General features: G+C 39.9%; 1 pseudogene; it reads right to left on the reverse strand.

The window, feature by feature from the left end:
- Positions 1-25,971, reverse strand: part of LOC133090993 (nitric oxide synthase-interacting protein-like) — a 51,809-nt pseudogene that overhangs the window by 17,566 nt on the left and 8,272 nt on the right.

Consider the following 25,971-nt stretch of genomic DNA (forward strand, 5'->3'; position numbering starts at 1 on the left):
GCAAAGACAAAGAATCAAATGCCAGATGTGCTGTCCTCTGGAAACCACTTCTGTCAGGCTATGCTTCGTGTCAGCATATGAACTTTGAATTTTCATATTGCACATATTTATTTTAGAAAGAATCGTTCCATTCCTCTCACCCCACTTCTAAAATAAATACATACACAAATAGATACATCACCTTTAATGAAGTAAAAAGTAAATAAATGGAAAAATACTTGCAACTTCCATAAGAGGAAATAGTTACTATTATTAATATTAATAAAAATTACAAATGTTCAAAAATATGTACTCATAAGTCACAAGTAAAGAAATGCCAAGACCCATAAAATTGTTCTAAATGTCACTCCTAACTAATAATTTAAGATATATAAATTTAAAAATTAAAATGTATTCATCTATTTATTTCCTCAAAAATATTAAAATAGAATTACTATTCAATCTAGCAATTCCACTTCTCGGAGTATACCCAAAAGAACTGAAAGCAGGGACTTAAACAGATATATGTATACCCATGTTCATAGCAGTGTTATTTACCACAGCCAAAATGTAAAAGCAACCAAGTGTCCCCGGTTGGATGAACGGATAAACAAAATGTGGTAAATGCTTACAATCGATTGCACACATTAAACATGTGTAGTTCTTTGTATATTAACGATACTAAATAAATACATAGGGGACTCATATAAACCAAAAGCCAAAAACCCAAATAATCCAATTAAAAATGAGCAAAGGAACTGAATAGACACTTTCCCAAAGAAGACATACAAATGACCAATAGTTTTATGAAAAAGTGCTTAACATCACTAATCATTAGGGAAATTCAAATCAAAACCCAATGAGATATTGCCTCACACCTGTCAGAATGATTATCATCAAAAAGACAAGAAATAACAAATGCGGGAGAGGATGTGGAAAAAAAGGAACTCTTATACACTGATGGTGGGAATGTAAATTGGTGCAACCAGTATGGAAAACAGTATGGTGGTGTTTCAAAAAAATTAAAAAAAAACTACCATATGATCCAGCAATTCTACTTTTGAAAATATATCCAAAGGAATTGTAATCACATCTTGAAGAGATATCTGCACCTCCTTGTTCACTGCAGCATTACTCTGAATAGCCAAGACACAGAGGCAACCTACATGTCTATCAATGAATGGCTGAATGGATGAACGAATAAAGAAAACATGGTATATATGTACAATGGAATGTGCTTCAGCCTTAAAAATGAAGGAAATCTTGCCATTTGGGACAAGATGGTTGAATCTGGACAGGGGTACATTATGCTAAGTGAAATAAGCTATACACAGAAGGAAAAATGCTACGTGATACCACCATAAAGATTCTAATATAGTCAAACTCATAGAAGCAGAGAACAGAATGGGCTGCCAGGGGCTGGAAGAAGGGGTAAGTGGGGAAGTATTAGTTAAAGGTTACAAAGTTTCAGGTATACAAGATGAGTAAATCCTAGAAAGTGATGGTACAGCATAGAGGCTATAGTTAACAATACTGTATTGTGTACTTAACAATTTTCTAAGAATATGGATCTCATGTTAAACATTCTTTTTACACACTAAAAATAATAAAGAGAACAGGAGAAAAAAAAAGAAATAAGTCTCCAACTTCAGCTATTAAATCATGAAACGTTAAAAAAAGCACACTAACCTTTTGAGTTTTCCTTTAAATATAGAAAAATTTTAAATCTTTTTCAGCTTGTTATGTTTGCTATCTAGCAGTGCCCAAAGGTATGGCTAACCTAAAATACAATAGTAATAAAAGGAAAAGAAAAGTATATGACGCAAACAACAAAACTTACCCTGAAAGACATTTCAGAATAGAATTTTTCAGTAAACAGTAGGGTCATCTGCTCTAAGAGAAGAAGCAACGCTAGTAGACAAAGGGACAAATGCAGCTTAACAGACACCATCTAGCAATACCTGGTGTGAGAAAACTTACGTCTCTGGTTAAAGAATTATGGAATGAGATAAAAAGTAAATGTGATTCTTTCATAACAACATTCCATAGCCATATTTTACTAGTAACTAGCATTTGTGAAAACCTGAAGCTACCTCTATAGTAAATGGAAACATAACCAGATAATTCATACCTCCCCTGGAGCGCTACACTCCATGCTGTGCGTGTTAATTCCAGCAGATCTGGAATCAGGCTGAGCTGTTTTGCATGACACTGACCACTGATCAAGGCATGAAGCGTACTGATTAATAGTGTTGCTTTGTCAAAGGAAACTACAAACAAGACGACAAGACAACCTTCAGAATGGGAGAAAATATTTGTAAATGAATCAACAGACAAAGAATTAATCTCCAAAATATATAAACAGGTCATGCAGCTCAATATTAAAAAAACAAACAACCCAATCCAAAAATGGGCAGAAGACCTAAACAGACATTTCTCCAAAGAAGACATACAGATGGCCAAGAAGCACATGAAAAGCTACTCAACATCACTAATTATTAGAGAAATGCAAATCAAAACTACAATGAGGTATCACCTCACACCAGTTAGAATGGGCATCATCAGAAAATCTACAAACAACAAATGCTGGAGAGGGTGTGGAGAAAAGGGAACCCTCTTGCACTTTTGGTGGGAATGTAAATTGATACAGCCACTATGGAGAACAGTATGGAGGTTCCTTAAAAAACTAAAAATAGAATTACCATATGACCCAGCAATCCCACTACTGGGCATATACCCACAGAAAACCATAATTAAAAAAGACACATGCACCCCAATGTTCATTGCAGCACTGTTTACAATAGCCAGGACATGGAAGCAACCTAAATGCCCACTGACAGACGAATGGATAAAGATGTGGCACATATATACAATGGAATATTACTCAGCCATAAAAGGGAACGAAATTGGGTCATTTGTAGAGATGTGGATGGAGTTAGAGTCTGTCATACAGAGTGAAGTAAGTCAGAAAGAGAAAAACAAATATCATATATTAACGCATATATGTGGAACCTAGAAAAATGGTACAGATGAACCGGTTTGCAGGGCAGAAATTGAGACACAGATGTAGAGAACAAATGTACAGACACCAAGGGGGGAAAGCGGCAGTGGTGGTGGTGGTGGTGTGATGGATCAGGAGATTGGGATTGACATGTATACACTAATATGTATAAAATGGATGACTACTAAGAACCTGCTGTATGAAAAAATAAATAAAATAAAATTCAAAAATTCAAAAAAAAAAAAGAATAGTGTTGCTTTGTAATCCTGGGTCTGAGGAGTTTCAGGGCTGGGTGCCAGCACTCTTTATGTATAACAGTGAGACTGACAACTTGCATCTGGTCTCGGTGAGACTCCTGGAGGGCTCTGCTGTTGAGGCTGGTCACTTAGCAGAAGGATGCCTACATGACCAGGAAAATATAAAAATCTCCAGCTGAGACAGCATTTTGGACCTCCTGGTTCCAAGGTGTTCTCTGCACACATGGTTCCTGATCTTTTTGAGAAAGTATATTCTGCCAGGGCCTTACAGTAGGGGCAAAGGCAGCTTTCACCTAGGCGCTCCAGATCCCCTGCTGTGAGATAGTCTTTGGCTGTGATGCACATGCTTATTTAATGCCCTTGCTATACTGAGTATGCATTATCTGTGATGAACTGTGGATTTGTAAGCATCGTCATTTTGGGTCCTGTGAGTCTTCTTTAGCAATCCAACCTTGTTTAACTACCACCATCATGCAAAATCACACACCATAACACACTGAAGTTTCTTAATGTAAATTTAAAAGCCTGAAAAATCTTTTACAGTTTCTTCAAATATATAAATCAGAGGTTTAGAAAAATTTATTAGTTATACTTTGGTTCAGAATTCTGTATTACTTACTAGCTATTCCAATAAATAATATGAAGAACCAGATTAAAATTATACTCTATCAAAAAAATGGAAGGAAATTCTGGCATGCTATAACGTGGATAAACCTTAAAGATGTTATGCTAAGTGAAATAAACCAGTCACAGAAAGACAAATAATGCTTGATTCTACTTATATGGGGTAACTAATGTAGTCAAATTCACGGAGACAGAAAGTAGAATGGTGGCTGCTAGGGACTGAGGGGAAGGGGAATCGGGAGTTAGTGTCTCATAGGTATGAAGTTTCAGTTAGGAAGATGAAAAAAGTTCTGGAGGTGGATGGTGGTTAGGTTGCAATACAATGTGAATGTCCTTAAGACCTCTGAACTGTACACTTAAAAATAGTTGAAATGGTAAATTTTATGTTATGTATATTTTACCACAATTTAAAAAATGTTTTCACTTACATTAGCAAAGTGGCTTTTTTCCCCCAATGATTACACACTGTGAGTTTGCTAACGTATTTAAAAAATTTTTTTAATTGAAGTATAGTTGATTTACAATGTGTCAATGTACTTTTGATAGGACAATAAGTTGGTACAATCTTTTGAGAAAGCAATTTGTTGATATGTTTCAGTGGTCCTAAAAATGTATATGTATCTCTTTGACCCAATTTTCCCTCCTAGGAGATTATCGTGTTTATACTCAAAGACTGTTCTATTAAGAAATGCATTGATGCATTGTTTGTATTTTTTTTAAAGCAAACGGTCTAAAGGTTCCAAAATGCGTTAAGTATATAATGATGCATTTCTACTCTGGGACACTAAACAAGCATTAATATTATTTATGTGAATACTTAAAGGTATAGAAAGAAGTTGCTAGGACATAAATTAGTAAAGAAGTCTACATACAATTATGAAACTATAATAAACTCCATTTGTTTTGTTAAAAAGCAGCTGGTTAGCTAGCTAGAAAAAATATTACTATCTATTATTATCTATTGTTACATATGCACATATAGAAAGATTTATAAGAGAATATACTATCCTTTTGTGGCAGGATTATGGTTCATTTTTATTTTCATCTGACAGCTTTTCCCCCCATGTAGTTTCTAAACATTCTGCCCTAAATATCTATTCCCTTGCTAATCATAATCAAGTAATAAGAGTTGTTAAACATACAAAGTATTTTTCCAGGCCATTTTTCCTAGCCTGTGTTTCCTAATCTCTTTCTTTTGTCCAGGTGAAAGCAAAGTAGAGTCAAGGTTTAGTTTGGGATAAACAGAGGCATTGGAAAAAGCTTTTGAGGATACTCTGGACCAACCAATGACTGTTCTTGGCAGAAGAGAAATGTGGCTCTTGTGAGGTACCCCGCTGGGAAGCAAGATGGTGGAGGGAAACACTACTGCCTGGGGCATTGGAAAACTTCTCTCCCTCTAATTTTATCAGTGACTCAAGAGGGACCCTGGGAAAGTCACTTCACAATTTGGGACCTCATGGTTCTCATTATAAAACAAATTTGGGTCTTTTAGGCCTTCAAGCTTAATTGCTTTGCAATTTAATGTCGTGTATTGTTCGAGGTTGATTTGTGTCCAGACTGGGAAAGGATTAAGCCCTGCCTTTTTTTTTTTTTTTTTGCATATTCCAATTTATTCAAAAAATATGAGAAAATTAATATTTTGTTAAATTTTAATACAACTTTACCAACACAATAATTGTTGACAAAATGCCTTAATCTTATTAGGTGCTTTAAATATAATTTTGTCAACTTTGGAGCTGCATATTCAGTTCTTTCAACATACATATAATGTCTGACATATGAATTAATTATAAAAAGCAGTCCTCCTATAAATAAATTAGCCAAATCAGATTACTGTCAGAAAAAGCCTAACCTCATTTTTTGATTCAAATATACGTTACAAGTTCTTCAGAATATTATAAAAGCCAGTGAGAAAAAAATTATGAAACACTCTTTTAAGGATCTCCTGCAAAAATCAATCAAATCAAGATTAAAACAATATGAAGACACTATTATTAATTCACTTGCCTTTATAAAAAGCCATAATAATATTTATTCTATATGCTATTTCTTATTGCTTATCTGCAACAAAGCAATGTAATTTATGGCTAAAATCATGTTATTCACAATGTGAGAAGTTTGACAAAAAGGCATTGTATTTTTTTAATAAAAGTGTGAGTATACTGAAGTCTGTACATAATTTTAAAGAAAAATTAAATAGGAACCGTGTATAATGTTCATAATTAATTTCATTAATGTTATTATTATGACTAGACTTTCCCCATATGCTTAATAAAGCAGAAATGTATATACTCTTAAAAGTAACCCATCCAACATCTAATATATAACTTTATTTTTGATAATAGGTATAAGAGAATATTAATCATTTAAGTCTAATATTAATCACTTATTAAGGCTAATAAAATGATGACTGACTAATACTAAAACAAGATTTCATGATATGCTTGATAAAATAGGCTTTTAGCTGACTGTATCAGTGAGGGTTCAATATAGAAACAGAGGCTCTAGAAGTAATATCAGAATAAGGAAATTAGGAATTAAACCTTACATGAATGTGGGAGGAGTATGGAAAATGAAGGTCTGGAAGAGAAGAGTCAGAAGATCAAGATTAGAGAAACTGTCACTAACCAGTCCTCCTGAAGCACTGAAGTGGGCAGCTCCAAGCTTGCTGGAAAATCCAAGAACCTGAGATGTCTGACTGCCTGAGTGATACTGGGAAGGGGCAACTGATGGAGACAGCCATCGAAGCTGCCATCTCAGGAAAACTGCTGCTTCTGTGCAGTAGCTCCCTGGGCTGCCGGGTCCAGGCACCTCGAGTTGAAGCCCTGCCTTTTGCAAGCAGTTTGGAATGTTGTTGCTTCTTCTTTTTTTTTTTAAACATATTTATCTAAAATATTATTATTGTTATATATCATTATACAGATAAAGAACCAAAAATATATATGTGGTCAGACAGAGGAGCAAGTCTGGCCAGCTGTTTAGGAAGAGAAACATTAGAGATTGTCATCACAGAAAACATAACAGAGGAGAGTTTCATATAAGGAAGGGTCAAAACGTCAAATGCCACTAAAATGTCAAATAAGGTAAGGATAAAGATCTATCCATTGATTTTGATGACAAGGTAATGAGGCAAGTCAGACTCTTCTATTAATCTATTTAAATTATTTAAAAATAATCCTCACTCTTTGTTTAAAATTATGACAGTCAGCCATCTCCTGAGAATTAGGGAATACTTTTTTCCCTTCTGAGTAGGAAGACTTTTCATGATTTCAGAACCAAAGATTCCTGAGATGTGGCTTCAAGTAAGTACAACATATTTATCAATTAACTCTACAATGGAGAAACCTAGCCAGCACCAGACCAAGTGATAAAAGTTCACATCTCTCGTTACCGGGCTCATGGATATGATGTCCCTGATATGTGACTCCTGATATCATGCACTGAGATGAGCACAGCATCACTTCTGTGTGATTCCTGCTTAAAATGCAAAAATCATGACGGAACAGTAGAAAAAACTGAAGGACCTTCTACAAAGTAATTAGCTTCAACTCAAAAAATATTGAGGTCATGAAAGGCAAGGAAAGACTGAGGAACTGTTACACACTGAGACACCAAAGGATATGACATGACATTTAAATGCAATGCATGATCCTAGTTTGTACACCAAACCTCTGAATTATATTATCATAATTATTTATAAATCGTGACTAGGTACACATAATTATTTTCTGATATAAAGAGAAAATAAACTCTCAGCAGCAAATACCCACACTGCTTTTCATACTGAAATTTTGCCCACTCTTCCCTAAAAGATGCATCCTACAGATTCTACCAACGTTATGCTGGTTTACCTCCTATAAACACGTAGTTTGGGAAGAGTGGGCTGTTTTAAAAGGCTCTGATTATTATGTAATCATGGGAAATAAGATTTTGGGAGTCCTTTTCCCCCTTTATTTGTATACTGGGGACAGAAACTGATTTTAAAAATGATTAAAGTCCATTGGAAGAAATATAATAGTAGTGTTATTATTAACAGCGATAATAGCGACTATTGACTTGCTTAATATAAACTAGGCACTGTACAAAGTACTTTGCATACATTATCTTATACAGTTTTCAAAATTCTATTAGTTATTAGGCCCTAGATTTATATATGAAGATTATAAACTCAGAGTGGTTGAATGATTCTTAAAATCACAAAACTATTAAGGTGACAGAGCTGAGATTGAACTCCAGCCCTTTTGTTACAGATGAATCAGGGGAAGGCCATGGAACTGACACCGTGCTCTGTTCCCTGAGCATCAACATCATTGAATGCCCCTCTGTAGCTAATATATTAGCACTTGCCATAAAAATCCAAATTCTGATGGTAGCGCAAAGAATGGCCAAGCAAACCATCATCTTTTCCTTCTATTAAACTTGTTTGGCTGCACTCACCCTTGCCTTTTCCATTGTCTCTCTGCTTATGTAGTTTATGGAACTATTTCAGACTATATTTCATTCCTAAGAAAGATCTGAATGACTCCACTAGTGCTGGATAGTAAGAAGTACAGTGAGAACAAAAGGTAAGATTCTGAGCACATTTCTGTCCTGATGTTTCTAGATGGTAAAACCACAACATGACATTTATGAATCTCATATCGAATTTCATCTCACACTGAATTTTAATCTCATATAGAGGAGAGAGGAAGAGGTGATCTAAAAGTCAAGAACAGGACTCTAAGTAAGATGCCAGTGTCAGCAATTTGGGCAGAGATGTAATTGGCACTTCTGCCTCCTAATTCATGGCCAAGGAAGCTGTCAGCAGCCAGACACTGATAACCCTCAAGGAGGCCACCAAACTGAGAAAGAAAGCTAAGGCTGATGAATGGTCTAGTAGAATAATGGCAAATAATCTTCTTGGCTTTTTGCTGAGTGAGCCAATAGAGACGTATTTTGTCTTCCCAGTAATTTGCAGCTGTAATGTGGATATCTTCACAGTAGTTTTCTGTACCCCTAGAAATATCCTTGTACTTTTTGGACACCTTTGCAGTGGGGCGGTCAAGGGAGAAGAGGGGATCAGATGTCATTCCCAAGGATGACTTATGCTTAAAAGTTTAATTTCCAATGCTAGGTTTCTCTAACATAAATCATACTGTTCTGGGGAGAGAACTAGTTATATACTCTTTTCAAATATGTTTTCCCAACGAATGATCTTATGTGGCTTAAAGTTATACTGACAGAAAAACAACTGCAGTTGCTTTTAAACTAATGATGCAATTCATGGATAATTTCCTCTAAATACCTCAGAGATGTGAATGAATGAATCATATATCATTGCAGGAAGCAATTTCCCTCAACGGATTCTACCTGATGGAACCTCAATGCATATCAGTTTGGGTAAAAACTTTCAATTGAAATAAGACTCTGAAACTGGCTCTGGAGCAAAACCCAAACCCTGAGGGGAAACAGCTATGAATATATTTAGAACTTTCCACTTTCCAGGAGCTCTTGTGTTACCAACATCTATTTTCTGTGCACAGCAACATATTTTGTGAAGGAATCTAATGACATAGGTGGCTTCAACAATGCTTTCCAAGTTGAAAGAATGTGGGTTGGCTTTCTTACTGGGTCACCACCCTGCAATGTCTTAACTATATTCCCCCAGAGGTTTCTTTCTTTCTTTCTGATCTATGTATGTCACAGACATATGGATGTTCATCAGGAAACTAAGGCACCTTGACAAACCCAATGGCAGCTCCTGGGAAGTTGTAATCAGAAGTTAAGTGATGCCTCCCAGGCCTAGAAAGGTTTAAAAATAATGTGATACCTTTTGCTTTTTGCTTCTAGTTCTATCATGCTAATACTCGTGTGTGTGTGTGTGTGTGTGTGTGTGTGTGTGTGTGTGTGTGTGAGAGAGAGAGAGAGAGAGAGAGAGAGAGAGAGAGAGAGAGAGAGAGAGAGAGAGGAGGACTTTTTCTGCCAACCTGGGGCAGATCTTCAGAGGAAATCCTATTCATCTTTGTTTGCCCAAGTGTTCCTTTTGCTTTTCTTGTTTCTAGGTCTCTTCTAGGAGAGGAATAACCAAAAAATCTTTCGTGAGTAACTTGCTACTCAAGGAATACAAATGAATTATACAAAATCAAGCACCTAATCTACATGGATTAGGTTCAAGTCTTCTAATGCTCCTTAATGTAGTGGCTACAGAATTGTATGTGGCCTCATGCTGCTGTCATCATCACAGTTACTCTTGTCCCTCCAAAGAGACCACAGGCACCTTATGGACACAGAAGTGCTTCAGGGTCACCCCGTCCCCTACACAGCGTTGAGTACACTAACAGTTTATGTTTGATGCCCTGCAGAATGGCTTTGTTCAATACAGACTTATGACAGATGAAAGGGGTTACAGATGACATAGTAACTTTTAATTCTCTGATTCAGGTTTTGGGGAGATTTGGAACATATAATAGACTCAGCCTGTAATATGGAACCATAGTTTGTGGTGAGAAATCATAAAATCTGGGCTCTGGTCTCTTCTCCGACACTTAACTGGTTAGACGCTCTTTGATGACCTCATCGACTGAAAGGGGGACAACGCCTGTTCAAATGCCCCAACTGGCTGCTGTAAGGATGTAAGAGATGAGGATGTAAACACTGTTTGGTGCCACACAAATGCCTAAGCATCACTGTTGACATGATGCTGTGTTTTCTGGGGCTCTAGACAACCACAGGGATAATTACATGGTACCGGAAAGCAAAGAAAAGAGACAGTAAAGGTAGGAGGCAGTGAAAGGATTGATGGGCACTTGCTTTTCCATAAATCTGTAAGGAGATTTTTTTTAAAAGGCCTTGAAATAACCAAAATCCTTCTACAAATACCTGTTTGCCAACTACTATAATTCAGGCACTTTCACATGTTCCATCAATCAGGATAATAATGATAAGATCCACCATTTACTAAAAGCTAATTATGTACCAGCGCCCCACAGCAAGAAATGTATTAGGTGTAGTCACCACTGAATAAGGTTGGTATTGTTATTCCCATTTTACAAATGATGAAATTAAGGCTCAAAGAAGTTAAGTAACTGTCCTATGGCCATCCAGCTAATGAGGGACAAAAAGAGCAAAAGTCACAAGGGATCAGCACCTGCCTCTGTTACATCTTGGCTGCCTTCCTGTTCTGGTGGCTTTATGTTCTATGTGACCAGGGGTCATTTCCACATTGCACTGTTTGGTTCTTTACAGCATGTGGCGCTATGGGTACCAGTTCAGAGGCCCTGCTGGTGCAGCTGATGGTGTGTCAGATCAGGGCAGGGTTTGACCCTGTACCTAGTTCTCTGAAAGACACATGGCTTGTGATGGTGCTAACCCTGGTAAAAATAGTAAGTTCAAGATCAACACCACATTCCATCCAATTCCCAGAGACTGTAAACCACAGATGGCAAGGTGACTGGGTCCAGGAAAACCAAGATAAACACAGGCAGATCTTAGCAATCCAAACAGGAGAATCTGAAGTCTGGAGATCAGTGCATTGGGAAAATAAGTACTGCTTGGTCAACAGGGGGCACTCAAGCTAAATCCAGAGCCATCTTGAGAGGCTGCTGAACCAGCCCTATGATTACTTCTTGCTGGGTAGAATGAGGCAGTCCGGGGCATCTAGGTGACCGCCTATCCCTGACTGGGACAAAGCTGGACCCACAAAAGGCCCTCACACGGAGAAGAAGTCCAGTTAGATACACAGGTGGCAGGCATTTCTATGACTGCGTGGGGGTCTCTTGGACTCCAGAGAGTTTTACACTCTAGAGCAATTCAGACATCAGTACCAGTGCTCAGGCCTAAAAGAACCAATGGAAGGATAAATGAAAGACTTGTTTCCAACGTGAGTGATGGGATGCCAGGGCTTTTATGGTGACACCAAAGATTGTCTATAGACACATGGTCCAGGCCCAGGAAAGATCTTTTATCTTCTTTCCCCCTATAGTTAAAAATAAACAAATGAACAAACCAACCCAACCTGCACTCCAGTGATTCATTCCACCTTACATTTCAAGGGAAGTTAAAGCCCTTGCTTTTGTATTCTGTGCTTGATATGTTTCATGTTTCTTGCACTCACTGCTCTGATTTCTTTGCAGAACAGATGTCACCCTTGACAGAGGATAGACATCATCTTTATAAAGTATTTCTAAACAAGGGAGACTCACGGCTAATGACTTCTGCATACAGCACGCAGCTATCCCCACTCTCATCCTGCTCAGAAGGGAAAACACCAATCCTCATTTTTTATGGCCGCTGGCTGCCCAAGAATGAAAGGCCAACTTATTTCAGAATCATCCCTAAACTTCAAACCCAAATGAAAGTTTGAGAGCCACTGCCTCTGTGAGTTACTGTCAATGATTTAGCAGGGCTATGTACGCTGATGGGAGATTGGAAGCTCTGTGCTGGGGGAATAAGGGGAGCCAGTTTCCTGCTCCAGCTCTTTCACAAACTGTGGGATACTGCTGTTTAACCCATCTGGGTTTCTGTGTCCTCATCTGCACGATGTGAGGCTTAGAGTTAATCCTCCTGCAACAGGCTGTAAAGCTATAAAGTATAAATTAACACACATGTGCATATTTTCAAAGCATTTAGAATCACGGATGTTGAAAATATTAGTAATGTTTAGCCACCATTTTTTTGTTCCAGATGTCTAATAGGTATTTAATGAAAGAGTCATATTTTTTCTACCATAAACTACTTCTGGGCTTTCTGCATGCCATTTAATGATAATGGACATCTCTGGAATTATGACTCAAATAATATGTATGTATATCGTTCCTTATTTAGTTTACTGGTATTACTGTCACCAGCATCACATAGGTTGTAAGAAAAAAACACTGCAGGTTATTTTTTTTTCCTTGGAATTGACAGAACACTGCCCCATCCTCCCTCCTTGCTTGGTTTCTGGTATCGTGTAATGTCTGGTACATCCCCCACCCAGTTCCCCACAAATGGTTGTAACAAGGACAGCTGAGTCCTCCTACAATGCATTCCTTGGTTCTTTTGTGAGGGAGAGCACAAAAGAGGGCTGTAGTCTGAACCAATATGTTCTGATATTAAGTAGTCTTGGGGAAAAATAGCTTCAAACTGCTTTTCAAACACAAGGCATTAGAATAACTGATGAATGTACCCCTATCATTGTTACACTTCTACGCCAGGAATCATGACACTTATGTTGCAAGAGAAGCACAACACAGCACAAATCACCCTTTGTGCAGAATTTGTTTAAAACAGCTCAGGCGCCTGAGTGGGACCACTTGCCAGGATGATGGGTATCACTGCATCCTGGGAAGAGGAGCCAAGAATCCAATGTGAGCTTTGTATCCTGTGACCGTGGAGCTGGGTTTGCTTTCCTCCCATGATCACCCTCATCTTTAGCCACATGCCTGGGAGGCAGGTTCTGTGTGTACTTTTGCCCCAAACTGTATCTTCCTTTTCGACACAGACTCCTTCACTGTAAAAGGAAGGAGTCTTACACTGTTGTGTAAGTTTCTCTGTGTGTCTCTTTATCCTGATGAGACCTTTGAGGTCAATGACTATCCTTTTTACTTTTCTCATTTTCCTCTTTGACTTTAAAGGGGTGCCTGGCACAAAGTAGATGCTCATAAATACATACTGAATGAATGAACATATGGATGGATGGATGAGTGAGTAAATCTCACTCTTATTTTTTCAATTAAATTTTTTAAAAACTGCATAAAAGATTGGATATACAAAAAGGTATAAAGATTAATACGATGAATTGTATTACCATAGTGATTCGCCTATGAACGTCTCATCCTTCTACCTATTCGAATCTTCCCCTCATCCTCCGTCTCTTCTCAGGGAGGTTACTGAACTTGTTCATCATTCCTCTTTTTACTCTTTATATCTTTACTACGTATGTATGGATCCCTAACAAAAAACTACAGTATTTTTTGGCTGTTTTAAAAATTTACAAAGTATTATCATATTGTATTCTTCTGAAACTTGCATTTATAATCAAAAGTATATTTGTGAGACAAATGCATGTTGATACACATCCTTCTGGTCCAGGCATCTTCTCTGTTGTGCAAATGTGTCATAATTTAGGTATCCATTCTTGTGTTGCCGGAATTACAAACAATGCTGCTAGCAACAATCTTACCCGGGTGCTGTGGGCACCTGTGGGCAGGATTCTACAGGGTACAAGCCGAGGAGAGGAACTGCTGGGTCACAAGGGATGCATATCCTCAACTTTACCAGGATTGCTGGTAAAGCAATCCTGGATCCAAAGCAGTTGTACCAATTTACATTCTCATAAATCCGCATTTATAAGACATCAGTTTTCTAACACTAATGCTTGTCTTTTTAGGTGCTGACTTCTGCTGGAGAATATGCTTTGTTGCCAAGCCTGCCTGAGGGCCACCTCTGAAATACGCTGATTCAAGGGCTGGCATTCTGTCCCACAGTGGTCGGAGTGATTCCCATTCCTCTGCTGTTGTTTCATAAGCTGAAGCCGCTGTGCTGCCTCAGTGTCTGAAGTATCGGAGTTCCTTCCTCCTAATCCTCAACTGTTTACACCCCATTCATTGCAAACTCAGGTTACACGAAAATAGAAGGTTGCTTTTAATGGTAAAGAAAGGGTTACCTTCATCTAAATGTGATCTGTGTTCACAGGACTGATGGTCATCCCTTTCCCACACTCCTGGTGTCCCCGTGTCCTGACACCCTTTAAGTCTCATTATATTGCGTTGTGGGATCATAGAACCATAGGGTAACAATGTTGCTGCTGGAATTCTGTGGTTTTGGTAACAGTAGGTTTCACCTTAATGCCTCCTACTTCAACTTATTAAATATCATAATGCTTCAGAATAGGGGGTATTAAAACAAATCAGACTATGTAGTATTCAGATCATATTTCAAAAGGAAAATCTGTGATAGGTGACCATGTAAATGATGATTTGCCGTCCAAACTATCCTATCATGATTTGGAGCTGAGCTATTTTTTTTTTTTTCCTTTCTAATAGTTACTTATCTCTTCAAATGAGATGAAGATTCATAGGGGGTTTAAACACTTTAAAAAACATTTTTCTATGTTTATACTTGACCTTTTTTTCCAATTAGGATTTAAAGTGCCTAGAGTATTTTTTGGTTTGTTTGTTTCTAATGTAAGCTTTCTTCTTGAAGAATAAAGTACATATAGAAAGTGCACCAATAGTAAGCTTACAGACTGATGACATTTCACAAAGTAAATAAACGCTTTCTTGGAACAGCAGTCAGGTCAAGATTACCAGAACCTCAAACCACCCCCTCACACTCTCTTTCAGTCCTTACACCTCCTACTCCCAAGGGAATCACTATCCATTTATTTTTTTTTTTCTCCAATAGATGTAACATATCCCCTAAACCAAACTGCTCAGTTTAGAGATGAGTTCAGTGAGAGCCAGAGAGATAAAATGACTCACCCGAGGTCACACAAAGAGGAAGTGAAGAACTGGGGCTGGAACTCTTGACCCGATCCACTGTCCATTCTGTCATGATTCACTCTGACTGTTCTTATTTTCTCTTTTACTGAAATATGGCAAGAAATACAGGGACCCATTGTGTGATGCACATTCTCCGTGCACTGCAGAGGCTGTAGGTCCTCTACCCACATTGTGTTCCCTCCTCTACTAGCATCTTTCTACTCCTAAGGCTTTTTGCTTTTCAGCAAAAATAAACAAATGGGACTTAATCGAACTTGTAAGCTTTTGTGCAGCAAAGGAAACCATAAACAAAACGAAAAGACAACCTACAGACTAGAAGAAAACATTTGCAAATGATGCGATGGACAGGTAAAGGACTTAATTTCCAAGATACACAAACAGCTCCTACAATTTAATAACAAGAAACTAAACAACCCAATTGAAAAATGGGCAGAAGACCTAAATAGACATTTTTCCAAAGAAGACATACAGATGGCCAATAGGCGCATGAAAAGATGTTCACCATTGCTGATTATTAGAGAAATGCAAACCAAAACAACAATGTACCACCTCACACCAGTCAGAATGACCATTAAAAAGTCTACAAATAATAAATGCTGGAGAGGGTGTGTAGAAAAGGGAACCTTCTTACACTGTTGGTGGGAATGTAAATTGGTACAGCCACTAAAATAGTGTAAAATAGTGTAAAATAGTGTAAAATGTAAATTGGTACAGCCACCAAAAATAGAGTTACCATATGATCCTGCAATTCCACTCCTGAGCATATATCCAGACAAAACTATAATTTGAAAAGATACATGCACCCCTATGTTCATAGCAACACTATTTACAATAGCCAAGACATGGAAACAACCTAAATGTCCATCGACAGAGGAATGGATAAAGAAGGTGAGATATATATATATATGCAATGGAATATTACTAAGCCATTAAAAAGAAATAAATAATGCCATTTGCAGCAACACGGATGGACCTAGAGATTATCATACTAAGCGAAGTCAGGAAGAGAAAGACAAATACCATATGATATCACTCACATGTGGAATCTAAAATATGACACAAATGAACATATCTACAAAACAAAAACAGACTCACAGATATAGAAAACAGACTTGTGGTTGCCAAGGGGGAGGGTGTCTGGGGGAGGGAAGTATTGGGAGTTTGGGATTAGCAGATGCAAACTATTTTACATAGGATGGATAAACAACAAGGTCCTATTGTATAGCACAGGGAAATATATTCAATATCCTGTAATAAACAATAATGGAAAAGAATATGAAAAAGTATATATATATTTATAACTGAGTCACTACACTATACAGCAGAAATGGAACACAACATTGTAAATCAACTATAATTCAATAAAATTTTTTTAAAAGACTTTTTGTTTTTCACACAAGGGGAGCAGACCCTTGTATACATGTGTAAGTTTCAGGACTCTATGAATGAAGGTAGGATTTGAAAAACAATGCATGTAGTGTTTACTAGCCAGCACGCTTCTGATGGAAATAACCAATTTTTCAGCGTATTATCTACCTTTGTCCTCTCTCTAAGGGAGAAAGCAATGACAACAGACAGGTTCACATAAGTAATGTAACCCAACACTTAAAAACTGGTCACCTTCAACACACACTAATTTCTACATCCAGATTGAAAGCCCTTTCCATCACAACACTCCCTGAACATTCTGATTAACTGAGGTTTCAGAGTGGTGTGGAGCAGCAGATAAACCGTGAAATGTGGAGACAGATAAATCAGTCTTATTCCCAGTTTGCCTGTGTATGAGCAATGTGGCCTTGGCCAAGTCACCTTGGCTCTCTAAGCCTGTTTCTCATTTGTAAAACAGAGAGAATAAGATTCCCATAGCGCTTGTGACAATGTATACAAATCATTTAGCACACTGTCTGGCACCCAAAGAGCTCTTAACAGATGGTAACCGACTCCTACTCTAATCTTAGCTAGGGGTCAGCATTCTCCATTTTAGCATCTATCTCGCTGATGACAGTATTATTTGGTGTTGGGTTGACAATAATGGTCCTTCAAAAGTATATGGCAAGGACTTACCTGGTGGCACAGTGGTTAAGAATCCGCCTGCTAATACAGGGGACACAGGTTCGAGCCCTGGTCCGGGAAGATCCCACGTGCCACGGAGCAACTAAGCCTGTGCGCCACAACTACTAAACCTGCGCTCTAGAGCTTGAGAGCCACAACTACTGAGCCTGCGTGCCACAACTACTGAAGCCCGCATGCCTAGAGCCTGTGCTCCACAACAAGAGAAGCCACTGCAATGAGAAGCCCGTGCACCACAACGAAGAGTAGCCCCTGCTCGTCACAATTAATGTCCACGCGCAGCTACAAAGACCCAACACAGCCAAAAAATAAATAAATACATAAATAAAATTTATAAAAATAAAAAAGTATATGGCAAGGACCATTTCTCATATTCAGGAGAAGGCTCAGCTGAACTTTCACATAAAGAAGAAAGATATGTGTGGCTTCCTATAAAGGTTCTGCACTCAATTCCAATTGGAATTCTCTGAACACCAGCTGGGTGTCCTACAGTCCAATTCAATTCTGACACTGTCTACCAGAAGGTAGTAACTGATTCCACAATTTGAAGATTCAGTCCTATAAGACTGCTCCCCGACCCTACCGCATTTCAGATGCCAATCCCATCTGAGGATAATTACCAGATAAAATAATAAATATGATAAAGGGAGAACAGAGGATGGTGCCTAATGTAATTTGGGGAGTGGGAGACTGAAGAGGTGGTTGGGGGAGACTTTCCAGAAAAAAATGATATAAATCTGAGGCTTGAGGATAAGTAAGAGTAAGCCAAGAGAAAATGGATGCGATATGTAAATAAGCAAGGTGAAGGCAGGAAGGGAGAAGAGAAAAAGGGAGAGAGAAGGAGAGAGAAAAAGAGAGAGATGGAGGGAGAGAAGGAGAGAGAGCTCTTGAGGTGGGAAAGGAGACAGAGAGAGAGAGAGAGAGACAGACAGAGAGAGAGAGAGAGAAGGCAGAATCTCTACCCAGGGCTTTTCTCTTGTATCCTAATTAGTCTGGGGGAGGTAGTAGGGTATCCCAAGGGGACATAGGGGTTTGAAGATTATTTGCAAATCTTCTAAAGAATGTCAAGCCTGTTCCTACTAGGGAAGATAGCCCTGGGTCTGACTCTGCCTGAGCCATAAGAAAGAAAAATTCTGGAGTGGTGAGGAGTGTCAAGCTAAGCCTTGAAGACTGTCCACAGGACCAAAAAATCATGTCTAATTTTAATGTATGATTTAGGAGACGGAATGGGTCCCCAGAAATTTGCGGAGCTGACCAATTAACCAAGTGGGTCTTTGGTTACCTGTACCAGAGTGTGGACTAAAAATGCCGCCTGCCACATCAGTAAACAAAGGATGTGGCAGCCATCAAGCCACCACATTACAGCCGCCCTGAAGGGGAGCCCTGAGGGAACGCAGGATGGACACAGAATGCTTGCCGTCTAGCAGCCAACTGATGCAGCCACTCTCAACAGTGCACCCTGAGGAGACTCAGGATGTGAAAACACAGGGTACTGGCCCCAGACAGCTGAGGCGCGTATCAAAGGAGTGATTTCAATGAGTCCAGACTTTGCATTTTCCCATGCATAGAAAAGCACTAATTTCATTAATTTGAGATGTCTGCTTTTCTTTAATTAACAGTAGTCTTCTGATGTTCCGACTACCTGGTCCTTGTTGCAGAAACTCCTATACATCCTGGCCCGCCCCTTGCCTCCTCAGAGCATCCCTCAGAGGGATCTGAGAGTCCTGTCTCCTCAGAACGTCCACCAAGTAAAACACAGCTCTCGACTTTTAGGCTGCGCATTTGTTTTTCAGTCTACAAGAGCTGCTACCTAATTAGTGCCCAGGGCACTGTCCATCAGGTGCCCTGAAAAGCCCAGGTCCCAATTCATGATTCCAACATGTCCTCCAGCAAAGCTCCCATGACCCATGGAATCCAGTTGTGGGAGAATACAGACTGTTTGATAATTACACTTTCACTGAATCAGCAGTGGCTGACTAAAACATCCTATACCTGTCTAGGGAGTTAGCTACAACACATACATTTCAGGTGTTGTCCTAGAGATGCAGACAGAAATCTTTCAGCGGGGGTGGGTGGGGATTTGCCACACAGGCACTTACTTCAACTCCCAGCCACTGGGGCTGAACATGAGCCTCTTGTTTAAAGACACCTATTCTTTAATGATCATCCCTGCGTACACACATATGCATGTGCACACGCAGTGCACTTATGTGAAAACACACACACATGTGCACATGCACATGCACATACACACACACCCTCCACAGGAAACCAGGGCCTCACTCACAGATGCTCATTAATCCTTCTCATTTCATAGTGACAAATTCTCTCGATTTCTGTCAGGGAGATCAGGTCTAAAGTTACACACTTGAGCTTTTCAGCCCCATTTGTTTTCTTTCCAACCCTTAGATAATTATTTGAAAGAAAATTATAACACACATTAAGTAAATAATTGATTTTCTAGGCAAATTTCAGATCTGAAGCATTTTTTTGAAGCATTTTTAAGTTGGGAAGTTTAAGAAAGTAACTGTGGAATTAGGGAAACATTCTCACTAGTCATTAATCATTTTTTCTTAGAACACATAAAATTGATTTAAAAAGAGGGACATAAAAAGGAGGTTATTAAGAATTTTACTGGGTCAAATGAACGTTTCAAGTTTTCTTGGAGAAGAATAAAGAGACCCTAATAGGACTTGTTTTATGTGCCTGCATGTTCATTTTAAACAGGGGCAGATAATGAATTTGGGGAAAAGCCTCATCTGGTTGGAGTCTCACTAACACCCCTTGTGCTTGGACTGCCTTGCAACAATAAACAGGTGACCTGTATTCACATCAAAGTGTGAGAAGCAGTGTTCTGTATCAGGATGACTTGGCTCACACTGTTCCCACTAGCTGCAGGTGACCTCCACCCATCCCTGCCTGTGGAGTTCTACACGCTTCATAACAAAAAGGAAAGAGGGAAGACTGTTACAGTCTTCTGCCTCCACGAAGCCTTCTTTGATCAACCATGTCCCTTTTCTGAAGCACATATTTGCAAACCACTTGGGTAGCACTGAGCGAAGGGTGATCATGCCTGTGCCTGTTATATCCCCTCTCCCACAGGAGAGGTGGTAGAGTGCAGTGGTTGGTCTCCTGAGCACTGAATCCAGATTGCTGGGGTTCAAAGCCCAGCAACTCCAATCACTAGCTAGTGACCTTGAGCAAGTTACTTAAACTCTGTGTCTCAGTTTCCTCATATGTATAGTGATGATAATGATAGCATCCTCCTCTTTTTTTTTAATTGAAGTAGAGTTGATTTACAATATTGTGTTAGTTTCAGGTGTACAGCAAAGTGGTTCAGTTACATATATATTTTTTCAGATTTTTTTCCATTATAGGTTATCATAAGATGTTGAATATAGTTCCCTGTGCTATACAGTAAATCCATGTTGCTTATCTATTTTAGGTATAGTAGTTTGTATCTGTTAACCCCATACTCCTAATTTATCCCTTGACCCCTCCCTTTCCCTTTTGGCAACCATAAGTTTGTTTCCTATGTCTGTGGGTCTGTTTCTAAATAAGTTCATTTGCATTATTTTTTAGATTCCACATATAAGTGATATCATGTATTTGTCTTCTGACTTACTTCATTTACTATGATAATCTCTAGGTCCATCCATGTTGGTGCAAATGACAATATTTCATTCTTTTTCTATGGCTGAGTAATATTCCACTATCTATCTATCATCTATCTATCTATTCCACATCTTCTTAAACTAAGTGTCTGTTGATGGGCACTTGGGTTGTTTCTACTTCTTGGGTATTGTAAACAGTGCTGCTATGAATACTGGGCTGCATATATCTTTTTGAGTAAGAGTTTTCAGCTTTTCTGGATATATGCCCAGGAGTTGAATTGCTGGATCATATGGTAGTTTTATTTTTAGTTTTTTGAGGAACCTCCATACTGTTCTCCATAGTGGCTGCACTAATTTACATTCCCACCAACAGTGTAGGAGAGTTCCCGTTTCTCCACACTCTCTCCAGCATTTATTATTTGTAAACTTTTTGAATAGCATCCACCTCTTGGACTGCTAATAAGGATCTATTAACAAATACATATAGGATACTTACAACAGTGCCCAGCAACCCTGGCACTCAAGAAATGGCAGCTTGGTATTATTGAGGGCAGAAAGTACATTATTCCCCTTAAAATCCCAGCTAGCACCCGATACACTGCCAGGCATACGAGATGTGCTCAGTTAACAAAATGGAGGATGTGCCCACAGCCAGTCAGCTTACCAGCTACTGTAGTGGCCTGGACTTCTCCACCCGCAGCTTCACTCCGGAGCCGCAGCAGCACGATGATGCCGCGGTCCATGAGCTTCTCCGGTTCACGGGGTCCACGTGGTCCTTGCGAACCGGCTTCTCCACGCGTTCCAGGGTGACAACGGCTCCAGAGGACCGCAGCCCGGCGCTCGGCGAAGCGTTGCTCAGGCTCGCGGGTCCCGGCGCGCAGGGAGTGTTCGCTGCGCGTGACCAGCCCCACGCAGTCCACCGAGCTGTGGAGCGGCCAGAAGCACACGGGCGTCAGGTGGGGCGTGCAGACATGCGCAGCGCTTCCCGAACGTGGGGCAGGTCACGAGGCGCGACGGCTTCTCCTGATTCGTGGCCTTCTCCTCAGGGGTCAGTGGCGGGATCCGGAAGCTGGGCAGCGCTTTGTCCTTGTCTTTGCCTGCGGGGCATCACCTGGGTAGTTCCCCGAGGCGGCCTTGGGCGTGAACGGGTCGAGGGGCCGGCTCTCGGTGGCCGCCTCCTTCTCCAGGAAGCCTGCCGCCGGGTCCTGCGCCGCCGCCCTCTGCAGCTCCTTCTGCTTCTCACGCCCGGCGCCCCGCTGCTTCTAGTAGGCCTTCACCTGCCGGGCAGTCTCCTTCTTCTTTTAGTTCTTATGTTATCTTAACCAATGATCGACAAGACCGCGCATTCTATTGGCCCCAGCTGGGCCCCATCCCTTTTGGAAGTTGTTAGTGGGTGTTTGTCTTGGAGAAACTTCCACTTACTACACTGTAGATATTACCTTCTGGGGAAAGAAAACAAAGACAACAACAAAGTGGGTTTATTTAGCTCCTGCGCCTGGGAGCCAACATTTTAAATCTATATGTGGGCACATCAGTTCAGCAGTAGTTGAACAAAGCCATTCAATCCTCTGGTTCTTTAACTAACTGGCATGTTATTACCGTCTTGTCTCCTGATCAACCCTGAGGTCCTTTGAAATACCCACACATGGAATGAAATGTGCATTTTAAGTTATCTTTTCATCCATGGGGTTTACGACTGCAGCCGACACCATAATCCTGGCATGGGGAATTATATCAGAAGGAGAGCAAATTAATTTCACTCTCTTCCCCTTTCCCTGTGGGAAAGACTATTTTTCCATCTGCTGAACTGAGGATTTCAGGTCAGGAGCCAATCACTCAAGGCCCTGTAGGGGTAGAAGAGTCTGCACAGATTTTCCTACAGATCACATGGCCCAGCAACTCTTCTACTTCCTGTCCTGGAATTGAGACACAGCTGTGCGTGGAGAGAGCTGAAAAGTGCTGATGCTTTGCTTGAAAATTGTGAACATCCATATGGATAAATTTCTATTAAACTTACTCTTTATTATTATTACTAGTCAATACTGTTTATTTTATGTAAAGTGCTTAGAACAGTGTCTGGCACAAGATAAAAACATGTATTGGCTAGTTTCTCTCTATATTATACAACTACTTGGTATGTACTTCATTCTTTTTAAACATTCCATGTTTATAATAACTTTTATTTTGCTTTTTATTTTCTGCTCAAAACCCTTTATGAGGAGGGGAAAAAGAAGATATTCGCTCCATGTATTCAAGGAGAAAACTGAGACTCAGATAGGTATTTGGGGAATTTGGAACGTAATGCAGAAACTGGTTTTCTGACTTTGAAGCTGGCACTTTCCATAAATAAATCCTCTCCCAAGGGCTGGATGGATAGGGGACTGGATGGATCCAATGATTAATTTTCCTATTTTTCTGAGAACGGTATTTTCCTGAACTGAGGAAATAGCATGTCCATAACAGACCACGGAATCAACCACTTGGAGGCAAAAACTTCCCTCTCAAAAATGCTAATGCTAATTCCATGCTAATAATGATGCTAATAATAATAATAACAATAAATCCAATGCATTAGAGCAACAAATATGAACACTGAAAGTCAGTTTGCTCCAAAGTCAGAGTCTCAGGTGGGAGGTCTAACTACACATTTATGGCACATGGGGGAGTCCTCGGTGAGTCACATTAGTGATGGAAGTGGTGGCAGAGGCCCTACGTGGCTGAGCTGCTGATCTGACAACATCCACTCATGTTTTGTACACAAGTCTTCATATCAATTGTTCCTAGAATATTTTAGAAATCTTCAAAGGTATAATCTAGTTTTACAAAACATTTTTTTGTGGACACCACAGAGGCAGTTTGGTTGCCACACATTTAATGGATAAAAATCCTGATGGGCTTGAGTGAAGTTTATCTTTCTTGATTTACTGTGGCTATTACTACTGCTACCATTTCCACAACAATGATTCCAGTGGTTTGCAGGGATGTAGCACTGTTGAGTTTAAAAGCTCCTTTGTCTGACCACTGACCTGCATTCTGTTTGCACAACAGCATTATGCATCAAGACATCTGGCCTCCTGCAGCTGTGGGCACTGAGGCTCCTGGGGTTAAGTGATTTGGCTGCACAGTGGATTGGTGAGAGAGCACGGACTCCCAGTTTACTCTTTTCCCCCTAGACCATGAGGACCAAGTGACCAGGATGTGGGAACACTGGCAGCATGCTGGTGTCAGGAGGAGCATGCCACTGCAAGCCTGGCGGTGTACATCTTGGCCCCAGACTGATTCCTTTTTGCTGTGGGATCTTAATCCAGTTACTTTGCTCCCTGGATTTTAGATTAGTTCCCTGAAAAGTGATCAGGATGGATAAAGAATCTTTAAGTTGCACCCCCCTCCTCTTGTCTTATCACTCTTAGGCTCAGAATAAACACACTGAGAGTGCCGGCGCATGCATCTTCCTTTGCCTAGCCAGTACGGAGCAGAGATTTAGAAAAATGAAGGAAGAGTGGAAAGAAAGCCAGAATGCCTAGTGAAACCACCCCCAATGACATCGTTTCACCCACTTCCAAGTCCCCCAGAGGTGTTTCTTAGGAATCCAGATGTATCTGTGTTGCAGAGAAGCATGGCTGCCAATCAGCCGGTCATGTTTGGTTGGAGGCCACAAGAAACAATGGTATAGATCTTGGAGAGCATCTGGTCGAAAGCCTAGATAATGAACCTGAGGCTCAGAGGGCAAGAGAGTTTCCCAAGGTCACATGGTAAAACAGAGTTGGTGACTATTCCCTGCCCTTCTAGGATGGATGATATGTTTCCAATGAAGTTCAGTCTTGGTCTACTACCGGGTCTTATCTTCATGAGAGCAGGACCTGGGCTGTCTTTCTCACACCCATATCCCCAGTCTCCAGCACAGGGCCCAGCACAGGTGGATGCTCAAGAAATACCTGTTGAATAGTTGAATAAATGAATGAACTGATGAAAAAAATGGCTGAACAGAAGGATGCAAAATTTAGATCATTCTTCTCGTTACATGGGCACAGACGGCCTACACTTCAGTCCCTGTCCCAGCCTCTTTACATAGACTTGGATGTTGACGTGATCCAAGCAAAAGAGTGTGGCTAGGTCTATAAAGGTCCATTCTTGTCATTTGAAAACAAGCTCACAAGACTGTGAATATCCCACACTATTAGAAACCTCGTTCTCATAACATAAAGACAATCAACTTCTGAGTGAAGTAAGTCAGACAGAGAAAGAGAAATATCATATGCTATCGCTTATATGCGGAATCTAAAAAGAAATGATACAAATGAGTGTATTTACAAAACAGAAACAGACTCCCAGACTTAGAGAATGAACTTATGGTTACCAGGGGGGTAAGGGTGGAGGGAAGGGATAGTTAGGGAGTTTGGGATTGACACGTACACACTGCTATATTTAAAAAGGATAACCAACAAGGACCTCGTGTATAGCACAGGGAACTCTGCTCAATGTTACGTGGCAGCCTGGATGGGAGGGGAGTCTGGGGAAGAATGGATACATGTATATGTATGGCTGAGTCACTTTGCTGTGCACCTGAAACCATCACAACATTGTTAATTGGCTATACTCCAATATAAAATAAAAAGTTTAAAAAAAAAAAAGACAACTTCTGGGGCACTGGGCTGGGCCAAGACAAGCCTGTCCAAGTGGGCAGAAATAAAGCCCAACTTTAATATATGATTTGGTTAGGAGTCAGGGCTGGCCTCTGCAAAGTTGTAAAATTGAAAATCTGGTCTTTGGTTACTGTTCCCCCAATCAACAGCATAGTAGTGCCCAGTATTCTAGATATTTCCATCGTGGTGCCTGGAAGTACAATTCATTATTTGAACATATCCTTCATCAAAACTCCCATGGCCTCAATGCTTTATTTTCAGCTATTGGAGAAGATATGTATGTTTCCATTGAGTCATTAATAGCTAATCAAAGTTCCCTAT

Source organism: Eubalaena glacialis, chromosome 1, assembly GCF_028564815.1.
Source record: "Eubalaena glacialis isolate mEubGla1 chromosome 1, mEubGla1.1.hap2.+ XY, whole genome shotgun sequence".
Classification (NCBI taxonomy): Eukaryota; Metazoa; Chordata; class Mammalia; order Artiodactyla; family Balaenidae; genus Eubalaena; species Eubalaena glacialis.